The sequence below is a fragment of the Mustela lutreola genome, chromosome X (genome assembly GCF_030435805.1).
Source record: "Mustela lutreola isolate mMusLut2 chromosome X, mMusLut2.pri, whole genome shotgun sequence".
NCBI lineage: Eukaryota > Metazoa > Chordata > Mammalia > Carnivora > Mustelidae > Mustela > Mustela lutreola.
In genome coordinates this window covers 110,088,903-110,103,830 of record NC_081308.1, presented here as the reverse complement: position 1 = coordinate 110,103,830, position 14,928 = coordinate 110,088,903, and positions in this window count along the sequence as shown.

Genomic DNA, 14,928 nt, shown 5'->3' with positions numbered 1-14,928 from the left:
TGTTTTAAAATACATATGGCATCAAAACAACAGACAGCTACTTAATAATAAAAAGTGTGAATTTTTTTTTGTTTGTGTGTGTGTGTGTGTGTGTGTGTGTCTACACCTTTTTATTAATATCTCATGAGTTGATTTTTTAAAATTAACATATGTATTATTTGCCCCAGGGTACAGGTCTGTGAATCACCAGGTTTACACTTCACAGCAATAACCATAGCACATAACTTCCCCAATGTCCATAACCCTACCGCCCCTTCAGATCACTACATTTGTATCATTAAGGTTAATACCCAGTAGTGAAATTGCTGGGTTGTAGGGTAGCTCTATTATGAATTTTTGGGGGAACATCCATGCTGTTTTCCAGAGTGGCTACACCAGCTAGCATTCCCACCAACAGTGTAGGAGGGTTCCCCTTTCTCTGCATCCTCGCCAGCATCTGCTATTCCCTGACATGTTAATTTTAGCCATTCTGACTGGTGAAGGGGTATCTCATTGTGGTTTTGATTTGTATTTCCCTGATACCAAATGGAGAACTTGTTCATGTGTCTGTTGGCCATCTGGATGTCTTCTTTGCAGAAATGTTTGTTCATGTCCTCTGCCCATTTCTTGATTGGATTATTTGCTCTTTGGGTGTTGAGTTTGTTAGGCTCTTTATAGATTTTGGATACTAGCCCTTTATCTGATATGCTGTCTGCAGATATCTTCTCCCAAACTGTCAGTTGACTTTTGGTTTTGTTAATGGTTTCCTTTGCTGTGCAAAAGCTTTTGATCTTGATGAAGTTCCTATAGTTCATTTTTGTCCTTGCTTCCCTTGCCTTTGGCGATGTTCCTAGGGAGAAGTTGCTGTGGCTGAGGTCGAAGAAGTTGCTGCCTGTGTTCTCCTCAAGGATTTTGATGGATTTATTTCTCACATTGAGGTCCTTCATCCATTTTGAGTCTATTTTCATGTGTGGTGTAAGGAAATGGTCCAGGTTTATGTTTCTGCATGTGGATGTCCAATTTTCCCAACACCATATTTGTTGAAGAGGCTGTAGTTTTTCCATTGGACATTCTTTCCTGCTTTGTCAAAGATTAGTTGACCATAGAGTTGAGGGTCTATTTCTGGGCTTTCTATTCTTTTCCATTGATCCATGTGTCTGTTTTTGTGCCAGTACCATGCTGTCTTGATTTGGACAGCTTTGTAATAGAGCTTGAAGTCCAGAATTTTGATGCCACCAACTTTGGCTTTCTTTTTCAACATTCCTCTTACTATTCAAAGTATTTTCTGGTTCTATATAAATGTTAGGATTATTTTTTCCATGTCTTTTATAAAAATGGAATGGATTTTGATAGGTATTGCATTAAATGTAGATTGCTTTAGGTAGCATAGAACTTTTCACAGTATTTGTTCTTCCAATCCATGAGCATGGAACATTTTTTCATTTCTTTGTGTCTTTCTCAATTTCTTTCATGAGTATTTTATAGTTTTCTGAGTACAGATTCTTTGCCTCTTTGGTTAGGTTTATTCCTTGGTATGTTATGGTTTTGGGTGCAATTGCAAATGGGCTTGACCTCTTAATTTCTCTTTCTTCTGTCTTGTGGTTGGTGTAGAGAAATGCTACTGAGTTCTGTGCATTGATTTTATATCCTGACACTTTACTTAATTCTTGTACAAGTTCTAGCAGATTTGGAGTGGAGTCTTTTGGTTTACCACATAAAGTATCATATCATCTGCAGAGAGTGATAGTTTGAATTCTTCTTTGTGGATTTGGATGCCTTTAATTTCTTTTTTGTTTTCTGATCACTGAGGCCAGATCTTCTAGTACTGTGTTGAATAGCAGTGGTGATAATGGACATCCCTGCTGTGTTCCTGGCCTTAGTGGATAAGCTCTCAGTTTTTCTCCATTGAGAATGATATTCTCTGTAGGTTTTTCATAGATGGCTTTGATAATATTGAGGTATATACCCTCTATCCCTACACTTTGAAGAGTTTTGATGAGGAAAGAATGCTGTACTTTCTCAAATGCTTTTTCATCATCTGTTGAGATTATCATGTGGTTCTCGTTCTTTCTTTTTTTAATGTATTGTATCACATTGGTTGATTTGTGGATGTTGAACCAAACTTGCAGCCCTGGAATAAATCCCACTTGGTCATGGTGAACAATCCTTTTAATATACTGTTGGATCCTATTGGCTAGTAGTTTGGTGAGAATTTTCACATCTGTGTTCATGATATTGGTCTGTAATACTCTTTTTGATGGGATCTTCATCTGGTTTGGGGATCAAGGTAATTCTGGCCTCAAAAAATGAGTTTGGAAGTTTTCCTTCCATTTTTATTTTTTGTAACAGTTTCAGGAGAATAGGAATTAATTTTGTTTTGTTTTGTTTTGTTTTTGTTTGTTGGGAGACTTTTGATAACTGCTTCAATCTCCTTATTGGATATCAGTCTGTTCAGGTTTTCTATTTCATCCTGGTTCAGTTGTGGTAGTTTATGTGTCTCTAGGAATGCATCCATTTCATCCATATTGTCAAATTTGCTGGCATATACTTGCTCATAATATGTTCTTATAATTGTTTGTATTTCTTTGGTGTTGGTTGTGATCTCTCCTCTTTCATTCATGATTTTATTTATTTGTGTTTTTTCTCTCTTCATTTGGATAAGTGTGGCCAGGGGTTTATCAATCTTACTCATTCCTTCAAAGAACCAGTTACTGGTTTCACTGATTTATTCTATTTTTGTTTGTTTGTTTGTTTGTTTGGTTCGGTTTGGTTTGGTTTCTGTTTCATTGATTTCTGCCCTGATTTTTATGATTTCTTTTCTCCTGCTTTCTTTGTTGTTCTTTCTCCAGCTCCTTTAAGTGTAGAGTTAGTGTGTTTATTTGAGACCTTTTTTGTTTCTTGAGAAAGGCTTTGTATTGCTATATATTTTTCTGTCAGGACTGCCTTTGCTGTGTCCCACAGATTTTGAACCTTTGTATTTTCATTATCATTTGTTTCCATGAATTTTTTCAATTCTTCTTTAATTTCCTGGTTTACCCATTCATTCATTCAGTGGAGCAGACTTTTAAAAGGTCAAATTTTGTGCTCCGATGCTCTGCCCCTTGCCAGGAGCCGGCCCCTCCCCCCATAGCCTATCTTACCATAGCTTTGGATTCTCTTTCCCATAGGTCATACCTTTCAGAAAGTGCTCAATTTTCTGTTTCTAGAATTGCTGCTCTTCTTCTCTTCAATCTCCTTTTGGATTTATAGGTGTTTGGAACAGTATGATAAACTATCTAGCTGATCTACTACCAGATGTCATCTCAGGCTGCTACTCCTCTGCCATCTTAACTCCTTGACCCAATATTGAAAAGTTTTAAGTGTAAATGTGCCATGAGAGGAATTGAGTTTTGGAAAATTCGTTCCTGACAAAAAAAAAAAGAAAAGAGAGAGAGAGAAAAAAATGCATCAGAAAGGAGTGACAAGTGTTACCGTGCTTTTGGTGTAACGTAGTAAATGATAAAGCCTTCAAATAAGGTAAAATAAACATAATATATAGAAATTAAGGGGATGATTTTGGTGACATTAATGGAGGAAATCTGGTGTTGAGAATAATAATAGCTTGGGTTATATCCCCTCTCTCCCAAATACTTAGTGTAGAATCATGGACTATATACTTTAAAACTCGTAAGTCTTGTCCTTCTTTGTAAAAAGAACACTATATATCATTACATTTTAGGCAATGGTAGAATGTATAACGTAAGTAAATTTTATTTTCAATGAGGTACACTCTATTCTGGATTCCATCATATCTATTTATTTGGATAATAGAAACAAGGTTGAAAGGTTAAATACTTTTTTTCAAGGTCAAACAACAAATACAACAAGTAATCAGGAATCACATAATCTGAGTCTTCCATTTCAAGGTTGTTTCCTAGAAAGAAAGAACAGACCATATTCTTTTTTGTTTGTTTGTTTTCCTTTTAATTTCACCAGAGTTAACATACAGTGTTACATTAGTTTCAGGTGTACAATATAGTCATTCAACAATTCCATATATCACCAAGTGCTCATCACAAGTGCATTTTTTAATCCCTATCACCCATCTCTCCCCCCAACTACCTCACTTCTGGTAATCATCAACTTGTTCTCTATAGTTAAGAGTCTATTTTGTGGGTCTCTCTCTCTCTCTCTCTTTCCTTTGCTCATTCATTTTGTTTCTTAAATTCCAAATGAGTGAAATCATGTAATATTTTTCTTTCAGTAATTGATTCATTTCACTTTACATTATACTCTCTAGCTCCATCAATGTCGTTGCAAATGGCAAAATCTCATTTTTAAATAACATATAATGTATTATTTGTTTCAGGGATACAGTTCTGTGAGTCATCAGTCTTACACAATTCACAACTCTCAGCTATATCACGTACCCTCCTCAGTGTCCATAACTCAGCCACTCTATCCCTCCCACCCCCAGCAACCCTAAGTTTGTTTCCTGAGATTAAGAGTCTCTTATGACTTATCTCCACCTCTGGTTGCATGCTGTTTCATTTTTTCCCTCCCAGCTCCCCACAAAACCCCCACCCTGCCTCTCAAATTCCTCATATCAGAGAGATCATATAATTGTCATTCTCTGATTGACTTATTTTGCTCAGCATAATATATATATATATATATATATATATATATATATATATATCACATTTTATTTATCCATTAATCTGTTGATGGATGTATAAGTTCTTTCCATAGTTTGGCTGTTGTGACCATTGCTGCCATAAACATTTGGATGCATGTGCCCCCCTTTGGGTCACTATTTTTGTATCTTTAGGGTAAATACCTAGTAGTATGATTGTTGCGTCATAGGGTAGCTCTATTTTCAGCTTTCTGAGGTATCTCCATACTGTTTTCCAGAGTGGCTGCATCACCTTGCTTTCCCACCAACAGTCTAGGAGAGTTTCCCCTTTCTCTGTGTCTTTACCAACATCTGTCATTGCCTGACTTGCTAGTTTTAGCTATCTGACTGGTGTGAGGTGGTACCTCACTGTGGTTTTGATTTGTTTTTCCCTGATGCAGAGTGATGGTGAGCACTTTTTCTTGTGTCTGTTGGCTATTTGCATGGCTTCTTGTCAGAAATGTCTGTTCATATCTTCTGCCCACTTCTTTTTTTAAATAATTTTTTATTTTTTATAAACATATATTTTTATCCCAAGGGGTACAGGTCTGTGAATCACCAGGTTTACACACTTCACAGCACTCACCAAAGCACATACCCTCCGCAATGTCCATAATCCCACCCCCTTCTCCCAAACCCCCTCCCCCCAGCAACCCTCAGTTTGTTTTGTGAGATTAAGAGTCACTTATGGCTTGTCTCCCTCCCGATTCCATCTTGTTTCATTGATTCTTCTTCTACCCACTTAAGCCCCCATGTTGCATCACCACTTCCTCATATCAGGGAGATCATATGATAGTTGTCTTTCTCTGCTTGACTTATTTCGCTAAGCATGATACGCTCTAGTTACATCCATGTTGTCGCAAATGGCAAGATTTAATTTCTTTTGATGGCTGCATAGTAGCCTCTTCAATAAATGGTGTTGGGAAAATTGGACAGCCACATGCAGAAAAATGAAATTGGACCATTTCCTTTCACCACACACAAAAATAGACTCAAAATGGATGAAGGACCTCAATGTGCGAAAGGAATCCATCCAAATCCTTGAGGAGAACACGGGCAGCAACCTCTTCGACCTCAGCCGCAGCAACATCTTCCTAGGCACAACGCAAAAGGCAAGGGAAGCAAGGGTTAAAATGAACTATTGGGATTTCATGAAGATCAAAAGCTTTTGCACAGCAAAGGAAACAGTTAACAAAATCAAAAGACAACTGACAGAATGGGAGAAGATATTTGCAAAACACATATCAGATAAAGGACTAGTGTCCAAAATCTATAAAAAACTTAGCAAACTCAACACCCAAAGAACAAATAATCCAATCAAGAAATGGGCAGAGGACATGAACAGACATTTCTGCAAAGAAGACATCCAGATGGCCAACAGACACATGAAAAAGTGCTCCATATCACTCGGCATCAGGGAAATACAAATCAAAACTACAATGCGATATCACCCCACACCAGTCAGAATGGCTAAAATCAACAAGTCAGGAAATGACAGATGCTGGCGAGGATGCGGAGAAAGGGGAACCCTCCTACACTGTTGGTGGGAATGTAAGCTGGTGCAGCCACTCTGGAAAACAGCATGGAGGTTCCTTAAAATGTTGAAAATAGAACTGCCCTATGACCCAGCAATTGCACTACTGGGTATTTACCCTAAAGATACAAACGTAGTGATCCAAAGGGGCACGTGCACCCGAATGTTTATAGCAGCAATGTCCACAATAGCCAAACTATGGAAAGAACCTAGATGTCCATCAACAGATGAATGGATCAAGAAGATGTGGTATATATACACAATGGAATCTTCTGCCCACTTCCTGATTGGATTGTTTTTCTCTAGATGTTAGGTTTGATAAGTTCTTTATAGATTTTTTATACTAGTCCTTTATCTAATATGTCATTTGCAAATATCTTCTCCCATTCTGTCAGTTCTCTTTTGTTTTTGTTGACTCTATTATTCGCTGTGCAAAAGTTTTTGATCTTGATGAAGTCCCAATAGTTCATTTTTGCCTTGCTTCCCTTGAATTTGGTGATGTTTCTAGAAAGACGTTGCCACAGCTGGACTCATTAAATGAATTTGGAAATTTTTCTTCCATTTCTATTTTTTGAAACAATTTCAGGAGAATGTATATTAATTCTTCTTTAAATATTTGGCAGAATTCCCCTGGGAAGCCATCTGGTCCTGGGCTCTCATTTGTTGGGAAATTTTTGAGGACTGCTTCAATCTCCTTACTGGTTATGGGTCTTTTCAGGTTTTCTATTTCTTCCTGGTTCAATTTTGGTAGTTTATGTGTCTCTAGGAATGTATCCATTTCTTCCATATTGTCAAATTTGCTGACATATAGTTGCTCATAATATGTTCTTATAATTGTTTGTATTTCTTTGGTGTTGGTTGTGATCTCTCCTCTTTCATTTATGATTTTATTAATTTGGATCCTTTTCTTTTTGATAAGTCTGGACAGGGGTTTATCAATATTATTGATTCTTTCAAAAACCAACCCCTAGTATTGTTGATTTATTCTACTGTTCTTTCAGTTTCTATTTTTTCTCTTTTGATTTCTGCTTTGATCTTTATTTCTCTTCTCCTGCTGGATTTAGGTTTTCTTTTCTGTTCTTTCTCCAGCTTATTCATTTTTATGGCAGAGTAGTATACCACCACATCTTTATCCATTCATCTACCAATGGACATTTGTCAGCTTTCATAATTTGGCTATTGTAAATAATGTATAGTAAATGTATACTGTAAATATATATTAAAAATTACAAATGTATTGCAAATAATGCTCTGATTAGTATAGGACTGTATGTATCCATTTGAATTAGTGCTTTTGTATCCCCTGGGTAAATACCCAATTAGTGCAATTATTAGATCATAGAGTAGTTGTATCTTTAACCTTTTGAATACCCTTTCTACTATTTTCCAGTGTGTCTGCATCTACTTTGCATTCTCACCAACAGTACAGGAGGGTTCATTTTTCTCTACATCTTCTCTGATGCTGTTTCTTGTGCTGTTGATTTTAGCAGTTCTGAGAGGTGTGTGGTGATATCTCATTATAGTTTTGATTTGCATTTCTCTGATGATGAGTGATGCTAAGCATCTTTTCTTGTGTTTATTGACCATATGGATGTCCTCTTTGGAATGGTATCTATTCATGTCTTCTGCCCATTTTTAAATTGGATTATTTGCTTTGGGGATGCTGATTTGTATATGTTCTTTAATATTTGGGATACTAACGCTTTACTGGTTATATCATTTGTAAATATCTTCTCCCATTTGGTAGGTTTCCCTTTAGTTTTGTTCATTGATTCCTTCACTGTGCAGAAACTTTTTATGTTGATATAATACCAATAGTTTATCTTTGCTTTTATTTCCCATGCCTCAGGAGATACATATCTAGAAAAATTATTGCTAGGGCTGGTGTCAGAGGCATTACTTCCTGTGCTCTGTTCTGGGATTTTTATAATTTCAGGTCTCACTTTTAGGTCTTTCATCCTCTTTCAGTTTATTTGTGTGTGTTATAAGAACGTTGTCCTGTTTCATACTTCTGCATGTATATGACTAGTTTTTCCAACACCATTTGCTGAAAAGACTCTCTTTTTCCCATTGGATATTCTTTCTGCTTTGTCAAAGACTAATTTACCATATAATTGTGGGTTTATTTCAATGCTTTCCATTCTGTTCTATTGATCTATGTGTCTGTTTTTGTCAGTGTCATCCTGTTTTGGATACTAGAACTTTGTAATGTTACTTGAAGTTTAAAATTGTGATACCTCCAGGTTTGCTTTTCTTTTTCAAGTTTGCTTGGCTATTTGGTGTCTTGGTGGTTCCATATAAATTTTGGGATTGTTAGTTCTAGTTCTGTGAAATATGATGTTGATACATTGATAAGGTTTCATTATATGTGTAGATTGCTTTGATTAGTATAAATATTTTTTTTAGTATTTATTTTTCCAATCCTTGAACAAGGAATGTCTTTCCATTTCTTTGTGACACCTGCAATTTCTTTCATGAATATTTTATAGGTTTCAGAGTACAGATTTTCCATCTCTTTGAATAAGTTTATTCAAAGATAAATTTTTGGAGCTATTGTAACTACATTGTTTTCTTAATTTCTCTTCCTGTTGCTTCATTTTTAATGTATAGAAATGACGCAGATTCTGCACATATTTTTATCCTGTGACTTTAATGAATTCATATATCAGTTCTAGCAGTTTTGAGGTTCAGTGTTTAGGGTTTTCTATATATGGTATCCTGTCATATGCAAATAGTGAAAATTTTACTTCCTTGGCAATTTGGATGCCTTTTATTTCTTTATATTGTCTGATTGTTGTGGCTAGGTCTCCCACTTCTATGTTGAATAAGGGCAGTGAGAGTGGACATTCTTGTCTTCTTCCTGATCCTAAGGGAAAAGCTTTCAGCTTTCCCCCATTAGGTATGATGTTCACTGTGATTTCTTTGTATATGACACTTATGTTGAGGTATGTTCCCTTGAAATTTAATTTGTTGAGGGTTTTTATCATGAATGAGTGTAGTATTTTGTCAAATGCTTTTTCTGTACCAATTGAAATGATCATATTTTTTTATCATTTCTCTCATTAATTTTATGTGCTATTTTGATTGGTTTGAGAATGTTGAATCACACTTGTATTCCATAAGTGAATCCCATTTCATTGTGGTGAATCACTTTGCTAATGTATTGTTGGATTTGGTGTGTTAGTATTTTGTTGTGGATTTTTACTTCTATGTTCTTCAGGGATATTAACCTCTAGCTCTCTTTATCCGTGGTGTCTATCTGGTTTTAATATCAGGGTGATACTGGCCCCATAAATTGTTTTTGGACATTCTTCTTCTTCTACTACTGTTTGGGATAGTTTGAGAGCAATAGGTGTGAATCCTTCTTTAAATATTTTATAAAACTCTCCTGTGGAGGCATCTGGTCCTGAAGTTTTGTTTGTTGGGAGTTTCTGATTACAAATTAAATCTCCTTGCTGGTAATTGTTTTGTTCAAGCTTTTTATTTCTTGGTTGATTATATGTTGATTGATTGATTATATGTTTCTATGAAATTCTTTATTTCTTCTAGTTTGCCTAATTTGTTGGTATATAGTTTTTCATAATATTCTTTTATAATTACTTTTATTTCTGTTCTGTTGGCTGTTATTCATCCTCTTTCATTTGTGATTTTGTTTATTTGAATATAATCTCTCTCTCTCTCTCTCTCTCTCTCTCTCTGATAAATCTGGGCACAGGTTTATCAATTTTCTTGATATTTTCATAGAAGCAGTTCCTGGTTTTATTTATTTGTCCTATTGACTTTTTAGTTTCTATCTCACTTATTTCTTCTCCATCTTTTAAGTAGGCTTCACATCCAGTGTGGAGTTCAACACAGGACTTGAACTCACAACCCTGAGATCAAGAACTAAGCTGAGACTAGGAATCAGACATGCAACAGGCTGAGCCAACCAAACTGTTATTATTTCCTTCTTTCTGCTGCTTTTGTATTTTGCTTGTTATTTTTCTAGCTCCTTTAGGTCTGAGGTTAGGTTGTTTCTTGCTTCTTGAAGTAGTCCTGTATTGTTATAAACTTCCCTCTTAAAAAAAAAAAAAGGTTTTGCTGGATTTCAAAGCTTTGTGAACATTGTGTTTTCGCTTTTCCTTTTATCTATGTAAAATTAATTTTCTTCTCTGATTTCTTGGTTGACCCAAGAAATATGTTCAGTAATATGTTATTTAACCTACATGTATTTGTGATATTTCCAGAGATTTCCTTTTGAGTGATTTCTAGGTTCATAATGTTGTGGTCAAAAAGGATGCACAGTATGACTTTGATCTTCTTGAATTTCTGAGGCTTGTTTTGTGGTATAATATGTGATCTGTTCTTGAGAGTGTTCCATGTGCACTTGAAAAGAATGTGTATTCTGTTGTTTTAGGACAGAATGTTCTGACAATATTTGTTAAATCCATGTGTTGCGGTGTCTTATTGATTTTCTGTTTGGATGATCTGTTCTTTGATAGAAGTGGTGTGTTAAATTTCCTATTATTGTATTACTATCAGTTTGTTTCTTTATGTTTGTTTTTAACTGGTTTATATATTTTTGTGCTTCCATGATGGGGATATATAAAATTATCAAACCTTCTTGGATTGTTTCCTTTATTATTACATAGTGTTGTCTCTTTTTACAGAATTTGTTCTAAAGTCTGTTTTGACTGATGGAAGTATTGCTACTCTGGTTTTCTTTTAACATGCATTGTATGTCAATTATTTCTCCATCATCTCACTTTCAATCTGTGAGTGTTTTATATTTGGGATATTAACCCTTTACTGGTTATATCATTTGTAAATATCTTCTCCCATTTAGTAGGTTCTGTAGGCCATATATATATATATATATATATATATATATATATATATATTAATCCACTCTGTCTCACTATGTGTTTTGATTGGAGCATTATTCCATTTATATTCGAAGTAATTATTCATATATACATGTTTATTGCTATTTTGTTTCTTGTTCTGCAGTTGTTTTTGAAGTTTTTATCTGAATCTCTCTTTTCTTACTTTCATGGTTTCCTGGTTTTGTTTAGTGATGTACTTGGATTCCTTACTCTATGTTTTTGCATATCTATTATTTTACATCATTTTATTTTTTTGCTTCTCTTGACTGATTTTTACGGATAACTTTTTTTTTCTTTTGTGCTTTCTATTATTATTATTATTATTTTGGGTTTTGTTTTTCATACACAGAGTCCCCATTAATATTTCTTGTAGGGTTGATTTAGTAGTAATTAATTCTTTGTCTGATAAATTATTTTTCCTATTATGAATGATATTCTTCCTGAATAGAGTACTCTTGGCCTCACATTTTTCTCTTTTAACACTTTGAATGCATCATGCCTATACATCTGGCTTGTAAAGTGTCTGCTGACAAATAAGCTGAGAGCTTTAGGTGGTTTCTTTTGTGTGTTATAGTCTTCTCTTGCAACCTTTAAAATTCTTTATCATTATTTATTTTTTGCCATTTTCATTATTATGTGTCTTGGTGTGGATCTCCTTGGGTTGAATTTTTTGGAGGATATCTGTGCTTGCTGAATCTGGATCTCTGTTTTCTTTCCCAGATTCAGGAATTTTTCAGCTATTATTTCTTTAAAAACATTTATGCTACCCTTTCTGTCTCTTCTCCCTCCAAGATCCCTATAATGCAAATGTCATTACTGTTGATGGAGTCACTGAGTTCTCTAAGTCTATTCTTATTATGCAGTATTTGTCTTTCACCTGTTCAGTTTGATTGCTTTTTATTACTCTGTCCTCCAGGTCACTGACACATTCTTCTGCTTCTTATAACCCACTATTTATTCCATCTACTCTATTTTTATTTCATTTATTGAGTTCTTCATCTCTGATTTTATTTTAATCTCTTTGTCCATGGTCCCAGAAATTTCTTCAACTGTTTTTTTTTTCTGTAGTAGTATTTTTATGATCATTACTTTAAATTTTCTCTCATGCATACTACAATTATTTTTGTTTCACTTAGGTCTCCTGTTGTGATTTTTTTTCTGTTCTTTCATTTAGGACATATTTCTCTGTCTTTTCATTATGTCTACTTCTCTGTATCTGTTTCTCTGTGTTAGAAAAGTCAGCTACATCTTCTTCTCTTTAAAGTAGTGACTTTGTGAAAAGAAATCCTACGGTGTCCTGCAGCACATTGTCCCCTGTTCACCAGAACCTAGTACTTTTGGTGGTCTCTTATGTGTGATGCTTGCATCTTGTTTTACCTGTCATTTTTTCTTTCAGTCCAGATATCTGCACTGACTCTCTGCCTGTTGCATGCTGTGCTTGCTTTTTGTGTTGCTAGTGAAACCAAGCCAGGCTGGTTCTGAGGGAGTATAACTGCAGAAAGGCTTGAGGGTGGACCAGAAGTATTAGCAAATTTTCCACTAAGCTGTTACTCGTAGGCCAGATCCTCTGAAACATAGTGGCAGCCAGGGTTTCATGGCATCTCTTTGTGTGGTTGGCTGGGTATGGCTCATGGTATCTGTGCATGTGGCAGCTGGGTATGCACAGTATTAGGAAAATTTATGCTGAGCCCAAAGCCAAGACCAGCAGGCTTGGAGTGTGTGAACCCTAAGGAGAACTCAGGGGCAGGATGCCTTGCTAACAGGTTAGGTAGTGAGTGTCTGTGCAAGACCAACTCCCACAGATAGCTCTGTGTTTATGCTGTGTCACAGGGGAGGAAAATGCTAACTGCCAACTTTTCTACTCCTGGAGAAGTCCCCCAGCATGCCCAAAATCGGTATAAAGAGATGTACTTCCCATGGTTCAAATTGTCACTGCTATGTTTCCTTGCTGTAGGATTTTGGCTCTTTAAGGGCAGATACCTAGCTATCACTGGCCCTCTGGGCTTGGTGTTGCACCTGACACTTAAAGTTACAGTTTCCAAGTCACACTGGTGGTCATACAAATTCATGAGATTTAGACAATCCGATTTTCAAGGCCAGATATTATGGGGGTTTGTTTTCTCTATTTAGGTTCCCTGATGCTTCCCCTGTTCACACCTGTACCTCCCATCTTCCTGCATGCAGTTCTGAACAACTATTTCTGCCCTTCATGATCTATCAATACAGTTTCTTCTCTACATTAGTTGTGGAGTTTGTTCTGCCGGTCTTCAGATCACTTTCTTGTTTTTTTTTGTTTGTTTGTTTGTTTGTTTTGTTTTGTTTTTTAAATCTCATGTGAGTGATGTCTAGTTGTAAACACTGAACATGTTACGGGTCTTCCTACTCTGCCATATGCCCAGGCCTCACAGAAAATATTAATGTTTATTTTTGTATTTTCTAACATGGGAAATTTTTTTAAAGTCATTTATCACAAGAATTAAAATGTTAAAAAGAAAACAATAATTGTAAATTCAGACAACTTTCTAACCAATAACAATTTTTAGACAAATGCTCAAAAATAATTAAAATTACTTTATAATTTTTCTAACATATTATTATATGTTAGAACATGTTATTATCATATATAATATATATTATAAATATTCATAATTTTTCTAACATATTATTATATGTTAGAAATATATATTTTATATATAAAATAGTGATTTTAGAAAATAAAATATATATTTTATGATAAAATAATAATGTTATAAAAATATGAAAATTGTATAATATATAAAATGTATATTTTGTATATAAATATATATTTATATATAACCAGCTTCAAGTTTCATTGATATGTTCTACTGTATCTCTGGTTTCTACCTAATTGATCTCAGCTCTCATCCTGATTATTTCCCTTCTTATGTGTGGAGTTGGTTTAATTTGTTGTTGATTCTCCAGTTCCTTAAGGTGTAGAGACAGCTGCTGTGTTCTGGATGACAAGGTGGGATTCATCCCTGGGCTACAAGGATGGTTCAACATCCACAAATCAATCAATGTGGTAGAACAAATTAAAAAGAGAAGAGAGAAGAACCATATGGTCCTCTCAATTGATGCAGAAAAAGCATTTGACAAATTCCAGCATCCGTTCCTGATTAAAATGTTTCAAAGTATAGGGATAGAGAGAAAATTCCTGAACTTCATCAAATCTATCAATGAAAGACCCACAGCAAATATCATCCTCAATGGGAAAAAGCTTGCAGCCTTCCCGCTGAGATCAGGAACACAACAAGGATGCCCACTCTCACCACTCTTGTTCAACATAGTATTAGAAGTCCTAGCAACAGCAATGAGAAAATAAAGGGAAATAAAAGATATCCATATTGAAAATGAAGAAGTCAAACTCTTTCTCTTTGCAGATGACATGATTCTTTATATGGAAAACTCAAAAGACTCCACCCCCAAACTCCTAGAACTCATACAACAATTCAGCAACATGGCAGGATACAAAGTCAATGTACAGAAATCAGTGGCTTCTTTATACACTAATAATGAAAATACAGAAAGGGAAATTAGATAATCGATTCTATTTACTATAGCACCAAGAACCATAAGATACCTGGGAATAAACCTAACCAAAGAGGTGAAGGATCTGTACTCAAGGAACTACAGAACACTCATGAAAGAAATTGAAGAAGACACAAAAAGATGGAAGACTGTTCCATGTTCGTGGGTCAGAAGAATAAACATTGTTAAAATGTCTACACTGCCTAGAGCAATCTATACTTTTAATGCCATTCCAATCAAAATTCCACCGGTATTCTTCAAAGAGCTGGAGCAAATAATCCTAAAATTTGTATGGAATCAGAAGAGACCCTGAATCTCTAAGGAAATGTTTTAAAAAAAAAATAAAA